This window comes from Scyliorhinus torazame, chromosome 10, assembly GCF_047496885.1.
Source record: "Scyliorhinus torazame isolate Kashiwa2021f chromosome 10, sScyTor2.1, whole genome shotgun sequence".
Taxonomy (NCBI): Eukaryota; Metazoa; Chordata; class Chondrichthyes; order Carcharhiniformes; family Scyliorhinidae; genus Scyliorhinus; species Scyliorhinus torazame.
Window position 1 is genome coordinate 148,784,157 of NC_092716.1, and position 25,183 is coordinate 148,809,339.

At 57.1% G+C, this 25,183-nt stretch overlaps 1 protein-coding gene across 2 annotated transcripts in view; it reads left to right on the top strand.

Annotated features, from left to right (window-relative positions):
• Positions 1-25,183, top strand: part of LOC140430964 (ETS homologous factor-like) — a 147,535-nt gene that overhangs the window by 55,186 nt on the left and 67,166 nt on the right. The window lies entirely within an intron of this gene.

A 25,183-nucleotide genomic window follows, 5' to 3' on the forward strand; every position in this document is an offset into this window, starting at 1 on the left:
AATCCCCACGCAGCAACCTTCCCAATCCCCACGCAGCAACCTTCCCAATCCCCACACAGTAACCTTCCCAATCCGCACGCAGCAACCTTCCCAATCCGCACACAGTAACCTTCCCAATCCGCACGCAGCAACCTTCCCAATCCGCACACAGTAACCTTCCCAATCCGCACGCAGCAACCTTCCCAATCCGCACACAGGAACCTTCCTAATCCCCACGCAGCAACCTTCCCAATCCCCACACAGCAACCTTCCTAATCCCCACGCAGCAACCTTCCCAATCCCCACACAGCAACCTTCCTAATCCCCACGCAGCAACCTTCCCAATCCCCACACAGCAACCTTCCTAATCCCCACGCAGCAACCTTCCCAATCCCCACACAGCAACCTTCCTAATCCCCACGCAGCAACCTTCCCAATCCCCACGCAGCAACCTTCCCAATCCCCACGCAGCAACCTTCCCATTCCCCACGCAGCAACCTTCCCAATCCGCACGAAGCAACCTTCCTAATCCCCACGCAGCAACCTTCCCAATCCCCACACAGCAACCTTCCCAATCCCCACGCAGCAACCTTCCCAATCCGCACGCAGCAACCTTCCCAATCCGCACGAAGCAACCTTCCCAATCCGCACGCAGCAACCTTCCCAATCCCCACGCAGCAACCTTCCCAATCCGCACGCAGCAACCTTCCCAATCCCCACGCAGCAACCTTCCCAATCCGCACGCAGCAACCTCCCCAATCCCCACACAGTAACCTTCCCAATCCGCACGAAGCAACCTTCCTAATCCCCACGCAGCAACCTTCCCAATCCCCACGCAGCAAACCTCCCCAATCCCCACACAGTAACCTTCCCAATCCCCACGCAGCAACCTTCCCAATCCGCACACAGCAACCTTCCCAATCCCCTCGCAGCAACCTTCCCAATCCCCACACAGCAACCTTCCCAATCCACACACAGCAACCTTCCCAATCCCCACACAGCAACCTTCCCAATCCCCACGCAGCAACCTTCCCAATCCGCACACAGCAACCTTCCCAATCCCCTCGCAGCAACCTTCCCAATCCGCACACAGCAACCTTCCCAATCCGCACACAGCAACCTTCCCAATCCCCACGCAGCAACCTTCCCAATCCGCACACAGCAACCTTCCCAATCCCCACGCAGCAACCTTCCCAATCCACACACAGCAACCTTCCCAATCCCCACACAGCAACCTTCCCAATCCACACACAGCAACCTTCCCAATCCCCACGCAGCAACCTTCCCAATCCGCACACAGCAACCTTCCCAATCCCCTCGCAGCAACCTTCCCAATCCGCACACAGCAACCTTCCCAATCCCCACGCAGCAACCTTCCCAATCCGCACACAGCAACCTTCCCAATCCCCTCGCAGCAACCTTCCCAATCCGCACACAGCAACCTTCCCAATCCACACACAGCAACCTTCCCAATCCCCACGCAGCAACCTTCCCAATCCGCACACAGCAACCTTCCCAATCCCCTCGCAGCAACCTTCCCAATCCCGAGACAGCAACCTTCCCAATCCGCACACAGCAACCTTCCCAATCCGCACACAGCAACCTTCCCAATCCCCTCGCAGCAACCTTCCCAATCCCCTCGCAGCAACCTTCCCAATCCGCACACAGCAACCTTCCCAATCCGCACACAGCAACCTTCCCAATCCCCACGCAGCAACCTTCCCAATCCCCACACAGCAACCTTCCCAATCCACACACAGCAACCTTCCCAATCCCCACGCAGCAACCTTCCCAATCCGCACACAGCAACCTTCCCAATCCCCTCGCAGCAACCTTCCCAATCCGCACACAGCAACCTTCCCAATCCGCACACAGCAACCTTCCCAATCCCCACGCCGCAACCTTCCCAATCCCCAAGCAGCAACCTTCCCAATCCGCACGCAGCAACCTTCCCAATCCGCACGCAGCAACCTTCCCAATCCCCACGCAGTAACCTCCCCAATCCCCAAGCAGCAACCTTCCCAATCCCCACACAGCAACCTTCCCAATCCGCACGCAGCAACCTTCCCAATCCGCACGCAGCAACCTTCCCAATCCGCACGCAGCAACCTTCCCAATCCCCACACAGCAACCTTCCCAATCCGCACGCAGCAACCTTCCCAATCCGCACGCAGCAACCTTCCCAATCCCCACACAGTAACCTTCCCAATCCCCAAGCAGCAACCTTCCCAATCCCCACACAGCAACCTTCCCAATCCGCACGCAGCAACCTTCCCAATCCCCACGCAGCAACCTTCCCAATCCGCACGCAGCAACCTTCCCAATCCGCACGCAGCAACCTTCCCAATCCGCACGCAGCAACCTTCCCAATCCCCACACAGTAACCTTCCCAATCCCCAAGCAGCAACCTTCCCAATCCCCACACAGCAACCTTCCCAATCCGCACGCAGCAACCTTCCCAATCCCCACGCAGCAACCTTCCCAATCCGCACGCAGCAACCTTCCCAATCCGCACGCAGCAACCTTCCCAATCCCCACGCAGCAACCTTCCCAATCCGCACGCAGCAACCTTCCCAATCCCCACGCAGCAACCTTCCCAATCCGCACGCAGCAACCTTCCCAATCCCCACGCAGCAACCTTCCCAATCCGCACGCAGCAACCTTCCCAATCCGCACGCAGCAACCTTCCCAATCCGCACGCAGCAACCTTCCCAATCCCCACACAGCAACCTTCCCAATCCGCACGCAGCAACCTTCCCAATCCCCACACAGCAACCTTCCCAATCCCCACACAGCAACCTTCCCAATCCCCACACAGCAACCTTCCCAATCCCCACGCAGCAACCTTCCCAATCCCCACGCAGCAACCTTCCCAATCCGCACGCAGCAACCTCCCCAATCCGCACGCAGCAACCTTCCCAATCCCCACACAGTAACCTTCCCAATCCCGAGACAGCAACCTCCCTAATCCCCACGCAGCAACCTTCCCAATCCCCACACAGCAACCTTCCCAATCCGCACGCAGCAACCTCCCCAATCCCCACACAGCAACCTCCCCAATCCCCACACAGCAACCTTCCCAATCCGCACGCAGCAACCTTCCCAATCCCCACACAGCAACCTTCCCAATCCCCACACAGCAACCTTCCCAATCCCCACGCAGCAACCTTCCCAATCCCCACGCAGCAACCTCCCCAATCCCCACACAGCAACCTTCCCAATCCCCACGCAGCAACCTCCCCAATCCGCACGCAGCAACCTCCCCAATCCCCACACAGCAACCTCCCCAATCCGCACGCAGCAACCTTCCCAATCCCCACACAGTAACCTTCCCAATCCCCACGCAGCAACCTCCCCAATCCCCACACAGCAACCTTCCCAATCCCCACGCCGCAACCTTCCCAATCCGCACGCAGCAACCTTCCCAATCCCCACACAGTAACCTTCCCAATCCCCAAGCAGCAACCTTCCCAATCCCCACACAGCAACCTTCCCAATCCGCACGCAGCAACCTTCCCAATCCCCACACAGCAACCTTCCCAATCCCCACACAGCAACCTTCCCAATCCCCACACAGCAACCTTCCCAATCCCCACACAGTAACCTTCCCAATCCCCACGCAGCAACCTCCCCAATCCCCACACAGCAACCTTCCCAATCCCCACACAGCAACCTTCCCAATCCCCACACAGCAACCTTCCCAATCCCCACACAGCAACCTTCCCAATCCCCACACAGTAACCTTCCCAATCCCCACGCAGCAACCTCCCCAATCCGCACGCAGCAACCTCCCCAATCCCCACACAGCAACCTTCCCAATCCGCACACAACAATCTCCCCAATCCCCACGCAGCAACCTTCCCAATCCCCATGCAGCAACCTTCCCAATCCCCACACAGTAACCTTCCCAATCCCCACGCAGCAAACCTCCCCAATCCCCACGCAGCAACCTTCCCAATCCCCAGACAGTAACCTTCCCAATCCGCACGCAGCAACCTTCCCAATCCCCACGCAGCAACCTTCCCAATCCCCACGCCGCAACCTTCCCAATCCCCACGCAGCAACCTTCCCAATCCCCACACAGTAACCTTCCCAATCCCCACGCAGCAAACCTCCCCAATCCCCACGCAGCAACCTTCCCAATCCCCAGACAGTAACCTTCCCAATCCCCACGCAGCAACCTTCCCAATCCCCACGCAGCAACCTTCCCAATCCGCACGCAGCAACCTTCCCAATCCGCACGCAGCAACCTTCCCAATCCCCACGCAGCAACCTTCCCAATCCCCACGCAGCAACCTTCCCAATCCGCACGCAGCAACCTTCCCAATCCCCACACAGTAACCTCCCCAATCCCCACGCCGCAACCTTCCCAATCCGCACGCAGCAACCTTCCCAATCCCCACGCAGCAACCTTCCCAATCTGCACGCAGCAACCTTCCCAATCCGCACGCAGCAACCTTCCCAATCCCCACACAGCAACCTTCCCAATCCCCACGCAGCAACCTTCCCAATCCCCACGCAGCAACCTTCCCAATCCCCACACAGTAACCTCCCCAATCCCCACGCCGCAACCTTCCCAATCCGCACGCAGCAACCTTCCCAATCCGCACGCAGCAACCTTCCCAATCCCCACACAGTAACCTCCCCAATCCCCACGCCGCAACCTTCCCAATCCGCACGCAGCAACCTTCCCAATCCCCACGCAGCAACCTTCCCAATCTGCACGCAGCAACCTCCCCAATCCCCACGCCGCAACCTTCCCAATCCCCACGCAGCAACCTTCCCAATCTGCACACAGCAACCTTCCCAATCCGCACGCAGCAACCTTCCCAATCCCCACGCAGCAACCTTCCCAATCCCCACGCAGCAACCTTCCCAATCCGCACGCAGCAACCTTCCCAATCCCCACGCAGCAACCTTCCCAATCCCCACACAGTAACCTTCCCAATCCGCACGCAGCAACCTTCCCAATCCGCACACAGCAACCTTCCCAATCCCCACACAGTAACCTCCCCAATCCCCACGCCGCAACCTTCCCAATCCGCACGCAGCAACCTTCCCAATCCCCACGCAGCAACCTTCCCAATCTGCACGCAGCAACCTTCCCAATCCGCACGCAGCAACCTTCCCAATCCCCACACAGCAACCTTCCCAATCCCCACGCAGCAACCTTCCCAATCCCCACGCAGCAACCTTCCCAATCCCCACACAGTAACCTCCCCAATCCCCACGCCGCAACCTTCCCAATCCGCACGCAGCAACCTTCCCAATCCGCACGCAGCAACCTTCCCAATCCCCACACAGTAACCTCCCCAATCCCCACGCCGCAACCTTCCCAATCCGCACGCAGCAACCTTCCCAATCCCCACGCAGCAACCTTCCCAATCTGCACGCAGCAACCTCCCCAATCCCCACGCCGCAACCTTCCCAATCCCCACGCAGCAACCTTCCCAATCTGCACACAGCAACCTTCCCAATCCGCACGCAGCAACCTTCCCAATCCCCACGCAGCAACCTTCCCAATCCCCACGCAGCAACCTTCCCAATCCGCACGCAGCAACCTTCCCAATCCCCACGCAGCAACCTTCCCAATCCCCACACAGTAACCTTCCCAATCCGCACGCAGCAACCTTCCCAATCCGCACACAGCAACCTTCCCAATCCCCACACAGCAACCTTCCCAATCCCCACGCAGCAACCTCCCCAATCCGCACGCAGCAACCTTCCCAATCCCCACACAGTAACCTTCCCAATCCCCACGCAGCAACCTTCCCAATCCGCACGCAGCAACCTTCCCAATCCGCACACAGCAACCTTCCCAATCCCCACACAGCAACCTTCCCAATCCCCACGCAGCAACCTCCCCAATCCGCACGCAGCAACCTTCCCAATCCCCACACAGTAACCTTCCCAATCCCCACGCAGCAACCTTCCCAATCCCCACGCAGCAACCTTCCCAATCCGCACGCAGCAACCTTCCCAATCCCGAGACAGCAACCTGCCTAATCCACACACCGCAACCTTCCCAATCCCCACACAGTAACCTTCCCAATCCGCACGCAGCAACCTTCCCAATCCGCACACAGGAACCTTCCTAATCCCCACGCAGCAACCTTCCCAATCCGCACACAGGAACCTTCCTAATCCCCACACAGTAACCTTCCCAATCCGCACGCAGCAACCTTCCTAATCCCCACACAGTAACCTTCCCAATCCGCACGCAGCAACCTTCCCAATCCGCACACAGGAACCTTCCTAATCCCCACGCAGCAACCTTCCCAATCCGCACACAGGAACCTTCCCAATCCCCACACAGCAACCTTCCCAATCCGCACACAGGAACCTTCCTAATCCCCACGCAGCAACCTTCCCAATCCGCACACAGGAACCTTCCCAATCCCCACACAGCAACCTTCCCAATCCGCACACAGGAACCTTCCCAATCCCCACGCAGCAACCTTCCCAATCCCCACGCAGCAACCTTCCCAATCCCCACACAGTAACCTTCCCAATCCCCACGCCGCAACCTTCCCAATCCCCACGCAGCAACCTTCCCAATCCCAAGACAGCAACCTTCCCAATCCCCACGCCGCAACCTTCCCAATCCGCACGCAGCAACCTTCCCAATCCCCACACAGTAACCTTCCCAATCCCCAAGCAGCAACCTTCCCAATCCCCACACAGCAACCTTCCCAATCCGCACGCAGCAACCTTCCCAATCCCCACACAGCAACCTTCCCAATCCCCACACAGCAACCTTCCCAATCCCCACACAGCAACCTTCCCAATCCCCACACAGTAACCTTCCCAATCCCCACGCAGCAACCTTCCCAATCCCCACACAGCAACCTTCCCAATCCGCACACAGGAACCTTCCTAATCCCCACGCAGCAACCTTCCCAATCCGCACACAGGAACCTTCCCAATCCCCACGCAGCAACCTTCCCAATCCCCACGCAGCAACCTTCCCAATCCCCACACAGTAACCTTCCCAATCCGCACGCAGCAACCTTCCCAATCCGCACACAGTAACCTTCCCAATCCGCACGCAGCAACCTTCCCAATCCGCACACAGTAACCTTCCCAATCCGCACGCAGCAACCTTCCCAATCCGCACACAGGAACCTTCCTAATCCCCACGCAGCAACCTTCCCAATCCCCACACAGCAACCTTCCTAATCCCCACGCAGCAACCTTCCCAATCCCCACACAGCAACCTTCCTAATCCCCACGCAGCAACCTTCCCAATCCCCACACAGCAACCTTCCTAATCCCCACGCAGCAACCTTCCCAATCCCCACACAGCAACCTTCCTAATCCCCACGCAGCAACCTTCCCAATCCCCACGCAGCAACCTTCCCAATCCCCACGCAGCAACCTCCCCAATCCCCACGCAGCAACCTTCCCAATCCCCACACAGCAACCTTCCCAATCCCCACACAGCAACCTTCCCAATCCCCACACAGCAACCTTCCCAATCCCCACGCAGCAACCTTCCCAATCCCCACGCAGCAACCTCCCCAATCCCCACACAACAATCTCCCCAATCCCCACACAGCAACCTCCCTAATCCCCACACAGCAACCTTCCCAATCCCCACGCAGCAACCTCCCCAATCCCCACACAGCAACCTCCCCAATCCCCACGCCGCAACCTTCCCAATCCGCACGCAGCAACCTTCCCAATCCCCACACAGTAACCTTCCCAATCCGCACGCAGGAACCTTCCCAATCCAGAGATGACAACCTTCCCAATCCCCACGCCGCAACCATCCCAATCTCGAGACAGCAACCTCCCTAATCCCCACGCAGCAACATTCCCAATCCGCATGCAGGAACCTTCCCAATCCCCATGCAGCAACCTCCCCAATCCCGAGACAGCAACCTCCCCATTCCGCACGCAGCAATCTTCCCAATCCGCACGCAGGAACCTTCCCAATCCCGAGACAGCAACCTCCCTAATCCCCACGCAGCAACCTTCCCAATCCGCATGCAGGAACCTTCCCAATCCCGAGACAGCAACCTCCCCAATCCCCACGCAGCAGCCTTCCCAATCCGCACGCAGCAACCTTCCCAATCCGCACGCAGCAACCTTCCCAATCCGCACGCAGGAACCTTCCCAATGCCGCGACAACAACCTTCTCAATCCCCACACAACAATCTTTCCAATCCCCACACAGCAACCTTCCCAATCCCCACGCAGCAACCTTCCCAATCCGCATGGAGCAACCTTCCCAATCCGCACACAGGAACCTTCCGAATCCCGAGACAGCAACCTCCCTAATCCCCACACCGCAACTTTCCCAATCCGCACGCAGCAACCTTCCCAATCCGCACGCAGCAACCTTCCCAATTCCCACGCAACAAGCTCCCCAATCCCCACACAACCTCCCCAATCCCCACACAACCTCCTCAATTTCCAGACAACCTTCCAAATCCCCACACAACAACCTCCCCAATCCCCACACAACCTCCCCAATCCCCACACAACCTCCTCAATCTCCACACAACCTCCCCAATCCCCACACAACCTCCCCAATCCCCACACAACCTCCCCATCCCCACACAACCTCCTCAAACCCCACACAACCTCCCCAATCCCCACACAACAACCTCCCCAATCCCCACACAAACTCCCCAATCCCCACACAACCTCCTCAATCCACAAACAATCTCCCCAATCCCCATTCAACCTCCTCAATCCCCACACAACCTCCCCAATCCCCACACAACCTCCCCAATCCCCACACAACCTTCCCAATCCCCACGCAGCAACCTTCCCAATCCGCACGCAGCAACCATCCCAATCCCCGTGCAACAACCTCCCCAATTCCCACACAACCTCCCCAAACCCCACACAACCTCCCCAATCCCCACACAACAACCTTCCCAATCCGCACGCAGCAACCTTCCCGATCTCCACGCAGCATCCATCCCAATCCCCGTGCAACAACATCCCCAATCCCCACACAACCTCCCCAATCCCCACACAACCTCCTCAATCCCCACACAACCTCCCTAATCCCCACACAAAAACCTCCCCAATCCACACACAACCTCCCCAATCCCCACACAACCTCCTCAATCCCCACACAACCTCCCCAAACCCCCCACACAACCTCCTCAATCCCCACACAACCTCCTCAATCCCCACACAACAACCTCCCAATCCCCACACAAGCCCCCCAATCCCCACACAACAACCTACCCAATCCCCACACAACAACCTTCCCAATCCCCACACAACAACCTTCTAAATCCCCAGACACCAACCTCCCTAATCACCATGCTGCAACCTTCCCAATCTGCACGCTGCAACCTTCCCAATCTGCACGCAGCAACCTTCCCAATCCCCACGCAGCAACCTTCCCAATCCGCACGCAGGAAACTTCCCAATCCCGAGACAACAACCTTCTCAATCCCCACACAGCAACCTTCCCAATCCTGAGACAGCAACCTCCCTAATCCCAACGCCGCAACCTTCCCAATCCGCACACAGCAACCTTCCCAATCCCGAGACAGCAACCTCCCTAATCCCCACGCAGCAACCTTCCCAATCCCCACACAGCAACCATCACAGTGCCCACGCAACAACTTCCCCAATCCCTACACAACCTCCCCAATACCCACACAACCTCCCCAATCCCCACACAACCTCCTCAATCCCCACACAACCTCCTCAATCCCCACACAACAACCTTCCCAATCTTCACAGAACAACCTCCTCAATCCCCACACATCCACCCTCCTCAATCCCCACACAATTCCTCAATCTTCACACAACAACCCCCTCAAACCCCACACAATCTCCTCAATCCCCACACATCAATCACCCCAATCCCCACACAACCTCCCCAATCCCCATACAACAACCTTCCCAATCCCCACACAATTCCTCAATCTTCACACAACAACCCCCTCAATCCCCATACAATCTCCTCAATTCCCACACATCAATCACCCCAATCCCCACACAACATCCCCAATCCCCATACAACAACCTTCCCAGTCCCCACACAACCTTCCCAATCCCCACTCAACAACATCCCCAATCCCCACACAACAATCTCCCCAATCCCCACACAACAACCTCCCCAATCTCCACACAACAACCTCCCCAATCCCCACACAACAAACTCACCAATCCTCACACAACCTCCCCAATCCCCACACAACCTCCCCAATCCCCACACAACCTCCCCAATCCCCACACAACAATCTCCCCAATCCCCACACAGCAACCTTCCCAATCCCGAGACAGCAACCTTCCCAATCCCCACGCAGCAACCTTCCCAATCCCCACACAGCAACCTTCCCAATCCCCACGCAGCAACCTTCCCAATCCCCACACAGTAACCTTCCCAATCCCGAGACAGCAACCTCCCTAATCCGCACACAGCAACCTTCCCAATCCCCACACAGCAACCTTCCCAATCCCCACACAGCAATCTTCCCAATCCCGAGACAGCAACCTCCCCAATCCCCACACAACAACCTCCACAATCCCCACAACAACCTCACCAATCCCCACACAACCTCCCCAATCCCCACACAATCTCCCCAATCCCCACACAACAACCTCCCCAATCCCCACACAACAACCTCCCCAATCCCCACACAACAACCTCACCAATCCTCACACAACCTCCCCAATCCCCACACAACCTCCCCAATCCCCACGCAACAACCTTCCCAATCCCCACACAGCAACCTTCCCAATCCCGAGACAGCAACCTTCCCATTCCCCACGCAGCAACCTTCCCAATCTCCACACAGCAACCATCCCAGTGCCCACGCAACAACCTCCCCAATCCCCACACAACCTCCCCAATCCCCACACAACCTCCCCAATCCCCACACAACCTCCCCAATCCCCACACAACCTCCTCAATCCCCACACAGCAACCTTCCCAATCCCCACGCAGCAACCTTCCCAATCCCCACACAGTAACCTTCCCAATCCCGAGACAGCAACCTCCCTAATCCGCACACAGCAACCTTCCCAATCCCCACACAGCAACCTTCCCAATCCCCACGCAGCAACCTTCCCAATCCCCACACAGCAATCTTCCCAATCCCGAGACAGCAACCTCCCTAATCCGCACACAGCAACCTTCCCAATCCCCACACAGCAACCTTCCCAATCCCCACGCAGCAACCTTCCCAATCCCCACACAGCAACCTTCCCAATCCCCACACAGCAACCTTCCCAATCCCCACACAGCAATCTTCCCAATCCCGAGACAGCAACCTCCCTAATCACCACGCAGCAACCTTCCCAATCCCGAGACAGCAACCTTCCCAATCCCGAGACAGCAACCTTCCCAATCCCCACGCAGCAACATTCCCAATCCCGAGACAGCAACCTTCCCAATCCCCACGCAGCAACCTTCCCAATCCCCACGCAGCAACCTTCCCAATCCCCACGCAGCAACCTTCCCAATCCGCACGCAGCAACCTTCCCAATCCCCACACAGCAACCTTCCCAATCCCCACGCAGCAACCTTCCCAATCCCCACGCAGCAACCTTCCCAATCTGCACACAGCAACCTTCCCAATCCCCACGCAGCAACCTTCCCAATCTGCACACAGCAACCTTCCCAATCCCCACGCAGCAACCTTCCCAATCCCCACACAGCAACCTTCCCAATCCCCACACAGCAACCTTCCCAATCTGCACACAGCAACCTTCCCAATCCGCACGCAGGAACCTTCCCAATCCCGAGACAGCAACCTCCCTAATCCCAACACAGCAACATTCCCAATCCTGAGACAGCAACCTCCCTAATCCCCACACAGCAACCTTCCCAATCCCCACACAACAACCTTCCCAATCCCCACACAGTAACCTTCCCAATCCCCACGCAGCAACCTTCCCAATCCCCACACAGCAACCTTCCCAATCTGCACACAGCAACCTTCCCAATCCCCACGCAGCAACCTTCCCAATCCGCACGCAGCAACCTTCCCAATCCCCACACAGCAACCTTCCCAATCTGCACACAGCAACCTTCCCAATCCGCACGCAGGAACCTTCCCAATCCCGAGACAGCAACCTCCCTAATCCCCACACAGCAACCTTCCCAACCCTGAGACAGCAACCTCCCTAATCACCGCGCAGCAACCTTCCCAATCCCCACACAGCAACCTTCCCAATCCCCACACAGCAACCTTCCCAATCCCGAGACAGCAACCTCCCTAATCCCAACGCCGCAACCTTCCCAATCCGCACACAGCAACCTTCCCAATCCCCACACAGCAACCTTCCCAATCCCGAGACAGCAACCTCCCTAATCCCCACGCAGCAAGCTTCCCAATCCCCACACAGCAACCATCACAGTGCCCACGCAACAACTTCCCCAATCCCTACACAACCTCCCCAATACCCACACAACCTCCCCAATCCCCACACAACCTCCTCAATCCCCACACAACCTCCTCAATCCCCACACAACAACCTTCCCAATCTTCACAGAACAACCTCCTCAATCCCCACACATCCACCCTCCTCAATTCCCACACAATTCCTCAATCTTCACACAACAACCCCCTCAAACCCCACACAATCTCCTCAATCCCCACACATCAATCACCCCAATCCCCACACAACCTCCCCAATCCCCATACAACAACCTTCCCAATCCCCACACAATTCCTCAATCTTCACACAACAACCCCCTCAATCCCCATACAATCTCCTCAATTCCCACACATCAATCACTCCAATCCCCACACAACATCCCCAATCCCCATACAACAACCTTCCCAGTCCCCACACAACCTTCCCAATCCCCACTCAACAACATCCTCAATCCCTACACAACAACCTCCCCAATCCCCACACAACATCCTCCCCAATCCCCACACAACAACCTCCACAATCCCCACAACAACCTCACCAATCCCCACACAACCTCCCCAATCCCCACACAATCTCCCCAATCCCCACACAAGAATCTCCCCAATCCCCACACAACAACCTCCCCAATCTCCACACAACAACCTCCCCAATCCCCACACAACAACCTCACCAATCCCCACACAACCTCCCCAATCCCCACACAACCTCCCCAATCCCCACACAACCTCCCCAATCCCCACACAACAATCTCCCCAATCCCCACACAACAATCTCCTCAATCCCCACACAACAATCTCCCCAATCCCCACACAGCAACCTCCCCAATCCCCACACAGCAACCTTCCCAATCCCGAGACAGCAACCTTCCCAATCCCCACGCAGCAACCTTCCCAATCCCCACACAGCAACCTTCCCAATCCCGAGACAGCAACCTCCCTAATCCCCACACCGCAACCTTCCCAATCCCCAAGCAGCAACCTTCCCAATCCCCACACAGTAACCTTCCCAATCCCGAGACAGCAACCTCCCTAATCCGCACACAGCAACCTTCCCAATCCCCACACAGCAACCTTCCCAATCCCCACACAGCAATCTTCCCAATCCCGAGACAGCAACCTCCCCAATCCCCACACAACAACCTCCACAATCCCCACAACAACCTCACAAATCCCCACACAACCTCCCCAATCCCCACACAATCTCCCCAATCCCCACACAACAACCTCCCCAATCCCCACACAACAACCTCCCCAATCCCCACACAACAACCTCACCAATCCCCACACAACCTCCCCAATCCCCACACAACATCCCCAATCCCCACACAACCTCCCCAATCCCCACACAACAATCTCCCCAATCCCCACACAACAATCTCCTAAATCCCCACACAACAATCTCCCCAATCCCCACACAGCAACCTCCCCAATCCCCACGCAACAACCTTCCCAATCCCCACACAGCAACCTTCCCAATCCCGAGACAGCAACCTTCCCAATCCCCACGCAGCAACCTTCCCAATCTCCACACAGCAACCATCCCAGTGCCCACGCAACAACCTCCCCAATCCCCACACAACCTCCCCAATCCCCACACAACCTCCCCAATCCCCACACAACCTCCCCAATCCCCACACAACCTCCTCAATCCCCACACAGCAACCTTCCCAATCCCCACGCAGCAACCTTCCCAATCCCCACACAGTAACCTTCCCAATCCAGAGACAGCAACCTCCCTAATCCGCACACAGCAACCTTCCCAATCCCCACACAGCAACCTTCCCAATCCCCACACAGCAATCTTCCCAATCCCGAGACAGCAACCTCCCTAATCACCACGCAGCAACCTTCCCAATCCCGAGACAGCAACCTTCCCAATCCCCACGCAGCAACCTTCCCAATCCCGAGACAGCAACCTTCCCAATCCCCACGCAGCAACCTTCCCAATCCCCACACAGCAACCTTCCCAATCCCCACACAGCAACCTTCCCAATCCCGAGACAGCAACCTCCCTAATCCCAACGCCGCAACCTTCCCAATCCGCACACAGCAACCTTCCCAATCCCCACACAGCAACCTTCCCAATCCCGAGACAGCAACCTCCCTAATCCCCACGCAGCAACCTCCCCAATCCCCACACAGCAACCTTCCCAATCCTGAGACAGCAACCTCCCTAATCCCCACACAGCAACCTTCCCAATCCCGAGACAGCAACCTCCCTAATCCCCACACAGCAACCTTCCCAATCTGCACACAGCAACCTTCCCAATCTGCACACAGCAACCTTCCCAATCCCCACACAGCAACCTTCCCAATCCCGAGACAGCAACCTCCCTAATCCCCACACCGCAACCTTCCCAATCCCGAGACAGCAATCTCCCTAATCCCCACGCAGCAGCCTTCCCAATCCGCACGCAGCAACCTTCCCAATCCGCACGCAGCAACCTTCCCAATCCCCACACAGCAACCTTCCCAATCCCCACACAGCAACCTTCCCAATCTGCACACAGCAACCTTCCCAATCCCCACACAGCAATCTTCCCAATCCAGAGACAGCAACCTTCCAAATCCCCAAGCAGCAACCTTCCAAATCCCCACACAGCAACCTTCCCAATCCCCACACAGCAACCTTCCCAATCCCCACACAGCAACCTTCCCAATCCCCACACAGCAACCTTCCCAATCCCCACACAGCAACCTCCCCATTCCGCACGCAGCAACCTCCCCAATCCGCACGATGCAACCTTCCCAATCCCGAGACAGCAACCTTCCCAATCCCCACACAGTAACCTTCCCAATCCCAACGCCGCAACCTCCCCAATCCGCACGCAGCGATCTTCCCAATCCCGAGACAACAACCTTCCCAATCCCCACACAGCAACCTTCCCAATCCTGAGACAGCAACCTCCCCTATCCCCACACCGCAACCTTCCCAATCGCCACGCAGCAACCTTCCCAATCCTGAGACAGCAACCTCCCCTATCCCCACACCGCAACCTTCCCAATCGCCACGCAGCAACCTTCCCAATCTCGAAACAGCAACCTCCCCAATCCCCACACAACCTCCCCAATTCCCACACAACCTCCTCAATCTCCACACAACCTCCCCAATCCCCACACAACAACCTTCCCAATCCCCACACAGTAACCTTCCCAATCCCCACACAGTATCCTTCCCAATCCCCAAGCAGCAACCTTCCCAATCCCCACACAACCTCCCCAATTCCCACACAACCTCCTCAATCTCCACACAACCTCCCCAATCCCCACACAACCTTCCCAATCCCCACACAGTAACCTTCCCAATCCCCACACAACAACCTTCCCAATCCCCACACAGTAACCTTCCCAATCCCCAAGCAGCAACCTTCCCAATCCGCACGCAGGAACCTTCCCAATCCCGAGATGACAACTTTCCCAATCCCCACGCCGCAACCTTCCGAATCCCCACGCAGCAACCTCCCCAATCCGCACGCAGCGATCTTCCCGATCCCGAGACAACAACCTCCCCAATCCCCACACAGCAACCTGCCCAATCCGCACGCAGCGATCTTCCCGATCCCGAGACAACAACCTCCCTAATCCCCACACAGCAACCTTCCCAATCCTGAGACAGCAACCTCCCTAATCCCAACACAGCAACATTCCCAATCCTGAGACAGCAACCTCCCTAATCCCCACACAGCAACCTTCCCAATCCCCACACAACAACCTTCCCAATCCCCACACAGTAACCTTCCCAATCCCCAAGCAGCAACCTTCCCAATCCGCACGCAGGAACCTTCCCAATCCCGAGATGACAACATTCCCTATCCCCACGCCGCAACCTTCCGAATCCCCACGCAGCAACCTCCCCAATCCGCACGCAGCGATCTTCCCAATCCCGAGACAACAACCTCCCCAATCCCCACACAGCAACCTTCCCAAACCTGAGACAGCAACCTCCCTAATCCCAACACAGCAACATTCCCAATCCTGAGACAGCAACCTCCCTAATCCCCACACAGCAACCTTCCCAATCCCCACACAACAACCTTCCCAATCCCCACACAGTAACCTTCCCAATCCCCAAGCAGCAACCTTCCCAATCCGCACGCAGGAATCTTCCCAATCCCGAGATGACAACATTCCCAATCCCCACGCCGCAACCTTCCGAATCCCCACGCAGCAACCTCCCCAATCCGCACGCAGCGATCTTCCCAATCCCGAGACAACAACCACCCCAATCCCCACACAGCAACCTTCCCAATCCTGAGACAGCAACCTCCCTAATCCCCACACAGCAACCTTCCCAATCCCCACACAACAACCTTCCCAATCCCCACACAGTAACCTTCCCAATCCCCACGCAGCAACTTTCCCAATTCCGAGACAACAACCTTCCCAATCCCGACGCCGCAACCTTCCCAATCCCCACACAGTAACCTTCCCAATCCCCACGCCGCAACCTCCCCAATCCGCACGCAGCGATCTTCCCAATCCCGAGACAACAACCTTCCCAATCCCCACACAGCAACCTTCCCAATCCTGAGCAGCAACCTCCCTAATCCCCACACAGCAACCTTCCCAATCCCGAGACAGCAACCTCCCTAATCCCCACACAGCAACCTTCCCAATCTCCACACAGCAACCATCCCAGTGCCCACGCAACAACCTCCCCAATCCCCACACAACCTCCCCAATCCCCACACAACCTCCCCAATCCCCTCACAACAACCTTCCCAATCCTGAGACAGCAACCTCCCTAATCCCCACACAGCAACCTTCCCAATCCTGAGACAGCAACCTCCCTAATCCCCACACAGCAACCTTCCCAATCCCGAGACAGCAACCTCCCTAATCCCCACACAGCAACCTTCCCAATCTGCACACAGCAACCTTCCCAATCTGCACACAGCAACCTTCCCAATCCCCACACAGCATTCTTCCCAATCCAGAGACAGCAACCTTCCAAATCCCCAAGCAGCAACCTTCCCAATCCGCACTCAGCAACCTTCCCATTCCCCACACAGTAACCTTCCAAATCCCCACGCAGCAACCTCCCCAATCCGCACGATGCAACCTTCCCAATCCCGAGACAGCAACCTCCCTTATCCCCACACCGCAACCTTCCCAATCGCCACGCAGCAACCATCCCAATCTCGAAACAGCAACCTTCCCAATGCCCACACAACAACCTTCCCAATCCCCACACAGTAACCTTCCCAATCCCCAAGCAGCAACCTTCCCAATCCGCACGCAGGAACCTTCCCAATCCCGAGATGACAACATTCCCAATCCCCACGCCGCAACCTTCCGAATCCCCACGCCGCAACCTCCCCAATCCGCACGCAGCGATCTTCCCAATCCGCACGCAGCAACCATCCCAATCCCCGTGCAACAACCTCCCCAATTCCCACACAACCTCCCCAATCCCCACACAACCTCCTCAATCTCCACACAACCTCCCCAATCCCCACACAACAACCTTCCCAATCCCCACACATCAACATCCCCAATCCCCACGCAAACTCCCCAATCCCCACACAACCTCCTCAATCCCCACACAACCTCCCCATCCCCACACAACCTCCTCAATCCCCACACAGCCTCCCCAATCCCCACACAACCTCCTCAATCCCCACACAACCTCCCCAACCCCCATTCAACCTCCTCAATCCCCACACAACCTCCCCAATTCCCACACAACAACCTTCCCAATCCGCACGCAGCAACCTTCCCAATCCCCGTGCAACAACCTCCCCAATCCCCGTGCAACCTCCCCAATCCCCACACAACCTCCCCAATCCCCACACAACCTCCCCAATCCTCACACAACCTCCTCAATCCCCACACAACCTCCCCAATCCCCAAACAACCTCCTCAATCCACACACAACCTCCCAAATCCCCACACAACCTCCTCAATCCCCACACAACCTCCCCAACCCCCCCACACAACCTCCTCAATCCCCACACAACAACCTCCCCAATCCCCACACAACCTCCTCAATCCCCACACAACAACCTCCCCAATCCCCACACAACCTTCCCAATCCCCACACAACCTCCTCAATCCCCACACAACAACCTCCCCAATCCCCACACAACCTCCTCAATCCCCACACAACAACCTCCCCAATCCCCACACAACCTTCCCAATCCCCACACAACCTCCCCAATCCCCACACAACAACCCCCCCCAATCCCGACACAACAACCTCCTCAATCCCCACACAACCTCCCCAATCCCCACACAACCTTCCCAATCCCCACGCAGCAACCTTCCCAATCCCAAGACAGCAACCTCCCTAATCCCCACGCCGCAACCTTCCCAATCCGCACGCAGCAACCTTCCCAATCCCCACACAGCAACCTTCCCAATCCCGAGACAGCAACCTCCCTAATCCCCACGCAGCAACCTTCCCAATCTCCACACAGAAACCATCCCAGTGCCCACGCAACAAACTCCCCAATCCCCACACAACCTCCCCAATCCCCACACAACCTCCCCAATCCCCACACAACCTCCCCAATCCCCACACAACAACCTTCCCAATCTCAACAGAACAACCTCCTCAATCCCCACACAATTCCTCAATCTTCACACAACAACCCCCTCAATCCCCACACAATCTCCTCAAACCCCACACATCAATCACCCCAATCCACACACAACCTCCCCAATCCCCACACAACAACCTTCCCAGTCCCCACACAACCTTCCCAATCCCCACACAACATCCTCAAACTCCACACAACAACCTCCCCAATCCCCACACTACAACCTCCCCAATCCCCACACAACCTCCCCAATCCCCAGACAACAATCTCCCCAATCCCAACACAACAACCTCCCCAATCCCCACACTACAACCTCCCCAATCCCCACACAACCTCCCCAATCCCCACACAACCTCCCCAAACCCCACACAACCTCCGCAATCCCCACACAACCTCCTCAATCCCCACACAACAATCTCCCCAATCCCCACACAACAATCTCCCCAATCCCAACACAACAATCTCCCCAATCCCCACACAACAATCTCCCCAATCCCCACGCAACAACCTTCCCAATCCCCACACAACCTCCCCAAACCCCACACAACCTCCCCAAACCCCACACAACCTCCGCAATCCCCACACAACCTCCTCAATCCCCACACAACAATCTCCCCAATCCCCACACAACAATCTCCCCAATCCCAACACAACAATCTCCCCAATCCACACACAACAATCTCCCCAATCCCCACGCAACAACCTTCCCAATCCCCACACAACAACCTTCCCAATCCCCACGCAGCAACCTTCCCAATCCCCACGCAGCAACCTTCCCAATCCCCACACAGTAACCTTCCCCATCCCCAAGCAGGAACCTTCCCAATCCGCACGCAGGAACCTTCCCAATCCCGAGACGACATCCTTCCCAATCCCCACGCCGCAACCTTCCCAATCCCGAGACAGCAACCTCCCTAATCCCCACGCAGCATCCTTCCCAATGCGCACGCAGCAATCTTCCCAATCTGCACGCAGCAACCTTCCCAATCCCCACACAGTAACCTTCCCCATCCCCAAGCAGGAACCTTCCCAATCCGCACGCAGGAACCTTCCCAATCCCGAGACGACATCCTTCCCAATCCCCATGCAGCAACCTTCCCAATCCCGAGACAGCAACCTCGCTAATCCCCTCGCAGCAGCCTTCCCAATCCGCACGCAGCAACCTTCCCAATCCGCACGCAGCAACCTTCCTAATCCCCACACAGCAACCTTCCCAATCCCGAGACAGCAACCTCGCTAATCCCCTCGCAGCAGCCTTCCCATTCCGCACGCAGCAACCTTCCCAATCCCCACGCAGCAACCTTCCCAATCCGCACGCAGCAACCTTCCCAATCCGCACACCGCAACCTTCCCAATCCGCACACAGGAACCTTCCCAATCCCGAGACAGCAACCTTCCCAATCCGCACGCAGCAACCTTCCCAATCCGCACGCAGCAACCTTCCCAATCCCCACGCAGCAACCTTCCCAATCCGCACACCGCAACCTTCCCAATCCGCACACCGCAACCTTCCCAATCCGCACGCAGCAACCTTCCCAATCCCCACGCAGCAACCTTCCCAATCCCCACGCAGCAACCTTCCCAATCCGCACACCGCAACCTTCCCAATCCGCACGCAGCAACCTTCCCAATCCCGAGACAGCAACCTCCCTAATCCACACACCGCAACCTTCCCTATCCCCACGCAGCAACCTTCCCAATCTCGAGACAGCAACCTTCCCAATCCGCACACCGCAACCTTCCCAATCCGCACGCAGCAACCTTCCCAATCCGCACACAGGAACCTTCCCAATCCCGAGACTGCAACTTCCCTAATCCCCACACCGCAACCTTCCCAATCCGCACACAACAACCTTCCCAATCCCCACACAGCAACCTTCCCAATCCTGAGACAGCAACCTCCCTATCCCCACACAGCAACCTTCCCAATCCCCACACAACAACCTTCCCAATCCCCACACAGTAACCTTCCCAATCCCCACGCAGCAAGCATCCCAATCCCCACACAACCTCCCCAATCCCCACACAGCAACCTTCCCAATCCTGAGACAGCAACCTCCCTAATCCCCACACAGCAACCTCCCCAATCCCCACACAACCTCCCCAATCCCCACACAGCAACCTTCCCAATCCTGAGACAGCAACCTCCCTAATCCCCACACAGCAACCTTCCCAATCCCCACACAACAACCTTCCCAATCCCCACACAGTAACCTTCCCAATCCCCACGCAGCAAGCATCCCAATCCCCACACAACCTCCCCAATCCCCACACAGCAACCTTCCCAATCCTGAGACAGCAACCTCCCTAATCCCCACACAGCAACCTTCCCAATCCCCAAGCAGCAACCTTCCCAATCCCCACGCAGCAACTTTCCCAATTCCGAGACAACAACCTTCCCAATCCCGACGCCGCAACCTTCCCAATCCCCACACAGTAACCTTCCCAATCCCCACGCCGCAACCTCCCCAATCCGCACGCAGCGATCTTCCCAATCCCGAGACAACAACCTTCCCAATCCCCACACAGCAACCTTCCCAATCCTGAGACAGCAACCTCCCTAATCCCCACACAGCAACCTTCCCAATCCCGAGACAGCAACCTCCCTAATCCCCACACAGCAACCTTCCCAATCTCCACACAGCAACCATCCCAGTGCCCACGCAACAACCTCCCCAATCCCCACACAACCTCCCCAATCCCCACACAACCTCCCCAATCCCCTCACAACAACCTTCCCAATCCCCACACAACAACCTTCCCAATCCTGAGACAGCAACCTCCCTAATCCCCACACAGCAACCTTCCCAATCCTGAGACAGCAACCTCCCTAATCCCCACACAGCAACCTTCCCAATCCCGAGACAGCAACCTCCCTAATCCCCACACAGCAACCTTCCCAATCTGCACACAGCAACCTTCCCAATCTGCACACAGCAACCTTCCCAATCCCCACACAGCAATCTTCCCAATCCAGAGACAGCAACCTTCCAAATCCCCAAGCAGCAACCTTCCCAATCCGCACTCAGCAACCTTCCCATTCCCCACACAGTAACCTTCCAAATCCCCACGCAGCAACCTCCCCAATCCGCACGATGCAACCTTCCCAATCCCGAGACAGCAACCTCCCTAATCCCCACACAGCAACCTTCCCAATCCCCACACAACCTCCTCAATCTCCACACAACCTCCTCAATCCCCACACAACAACCTCCCCAATCCCCACACAACCTCCTCAATCTCCACACAACCTCCCCAATCCCCACACAACAACCTTCCCAATCCCCACACATCAACATCCCCAATCCCCACGCAAACTCCCCAATCCCCACACAACCTCCTCAATCCCCACACAACCTCCCCATCCCCACACAACCTCCTCAATCCCCACACAGCCTCCCCAATCCCCACACAACCTCCTCAATCCCCACACAACCTCCCCATCCCCACACAACCTCCTCAATACACACACAACCTCCCCAACCCCCATTCAACCTCCTCAATCCCCACACAACCTCCCCAATTCCCACACAACAACCTTCCCAATCCGCACGCAGCAACCTTCCCAATCCCCGTGCAACAACCTCCCCAATCCCCGTGCAACCTCCCCAATCCCCACACAACCTCCCCAATCCCCACACAACCTCCCCAATCCCCACACAACCTCACCAATCCCCAAACAACCTCCTCAATCCACACACAACCTCCCAAATCCCCACACAACCTCCTCAATCCCCACACAACCTCCCCAACCCCCCCACACAACCTCCTCAATCCCCACACAACAACCTCCCCAATCCCCACACAACAACCTCCCCAATCCCCACACAACAACCCCCCCCCAATCCCGACACAACAACCTCCTCAATCCCCACACAACCTCCCCAATCCCCACACAACCTTCCCAATCCCCACGCAGCAACCTTCCCAATCCCAAGACAGCAACCTCCCTAATCCCCACGCCGCAACCTTCCCAATCCGCACGCAGCAACCTTCCCAATCCCCACACAGCAACCTTCCCAATCCCGACACAACAACCTCCTCAATCCCCACACAACCTCCCCAATCCCCACACAACCTTCCCAATCCCCACGCAGCAACCTTCCCAATCCCAAGACAGCAACCTCCCTAATCCCCACGCCGCAACCTTCCCAATCCGCACGCAGCAACCTTCCCAATCCCCACACAGCAACCTTCCCAATCCCGAGACAGCAACCTCCCTAATCCCCACGCAGCAACCTTCCCAATCTCCACACAGCAACCATCCCAGTGCCCACGCAACAACCTCCCCAATCCCCACACAACCTCCCCAATCCCCACACAACCTCCCCAATCCCCACACAACCTCCCCAATCCCCACACAACAACCTTCCCAATCTCAACAGAACAACCTCCTCAATCCCCACACAATTCCTCAATCTTCACACAACAACCCCCTCAATCCCCACACAATCTCCTCAATCCCCACACATCAATCACCCCAATCCACACACAACCTCCCCAATCCCCACACAACAACCTTCCCAGTCCCCACACAACCTTCCCAATCCCCACACAACATCCTCAAACCCCACACAACAACCTCCCCAATCCCCACACTACAACCTCCCCAATCCCCACACAACCTCCCCAATCCCCAGACAACAATCTCCCCAATCCCCACACAACAATCTCCCCAATCCCCACGCAACAACCTCACCAATCCCCACACAACCTCCCCAATCCCCACACAACCTCCCCAAACCCCACACAACCTCCGCAATCCCCACACAACCTCCTCAATCCCCACACAACAACCTTCCCAATCCGCACACAACAATCTCCCCAATCCCCACACAACAACCTTCCCAATCCCCACGCAGCAACCTTCCCAATCCCGAGACAGCAACCTCCCTAATCCCCACGCAGCAACCTTCCCAATCTGCACACAGCAACCTCCCCAATCCCCACACAACAATCTCCCCAATCCCCACACAACAACCTTCCCAATCCCCACGCAGCAACCTTCCCAATCTGCACGCAGCAACCTTCCCAATCCCCACACAGTAACCTTCCCCATCCCCAAGCAGGAACCTTCCCAATCCGCACGCAGGAACCTTCCCAATCCCGAGACGACAACCTTCCCCATCCCCAAGCAGGAACCTTCCCAATCCGCACGCAGGAACCTTCCCAATCCCGAGACGACATCCTTCCCAATCCCCACGCCGCAACCTTCCCAATCCCGAGACAGCAACCTCCCTAATCCCCTCGCAGCAGCCTTCCCAATCCGCACGCAGCAGCCTTCCCAATCCGCACGCAGCAACCTTCCCAATCCGCACGCAGCAACCTTCCCAATCCGCACGCAGCAACCTTCCCAATCCACACGCAGCAACCTTCCCAATCCGCACACCGCAACCTTCCCAATCCGCACGCAGCAACCTTCCCAATCCCCACGCAGCAACCTTCCCAATCCGCACACTGCAACCTTCCCAATCCGCACACAGGAACCTTCCCAATCCCGAGACAGCAACCTCCCTAATCCACACACCGCAACCTTCCCAATCCGCACGCAGCAACCTTCCCAATCCGCACACCGCAACCTTCCCAATCCGCACACAGGAACCTTCCCAATCCCGAGACAGCAACCTCCCTAATCCACACACCGCAACCTTCCCTATCCCCACGCAGCAACCTTCCCAATCTCGAGACAGCAACCTTCCCAATCCGCACACCGCAACCTTCCCAATCCGCACACAGGAACCTTCCCAATCCCGAGACAGCAACCTCCCTAATCCACACACCGCAACCTTCCCTATCCCCACGCAGCAACCTTCCCAATCTCGAGACAGCAACCTTCCCAATCCGCACACCGCAACCTTCCCAATCCCCACACAGCAACCTTCCCAATCCGCACACAGGAACCTTCCCAATCCCGAGACTGCAACTTCCCTAATCCCCACACCGCAACCTTCCCAATCCGCACGTAGCAACCTTCCCAATCCCCACGCAGCAAGCATCCCAATCCCCACACAACCTCCCCAATCCCCACACAACCTCCCCAATCCCCACACAACCGCCTCAATCTCCACACAACCTCCCCAATCCCCACACAACCTCCCCAATCCCCACACATCCTCCTCAATCCCCACACAACCTCCCCATCCCCACACAACCTCCTCAATCCCCACACAACCTCCCCAATCCCCACACATCCTCCTCAATCCCCACACAACCTCCCCATCCCCACACAACCTCCCCAATCCCCACACAACCTCCCCAATCCCCACACAACCTCCCCAATCCCCTCACAACCTCCTCAATCCC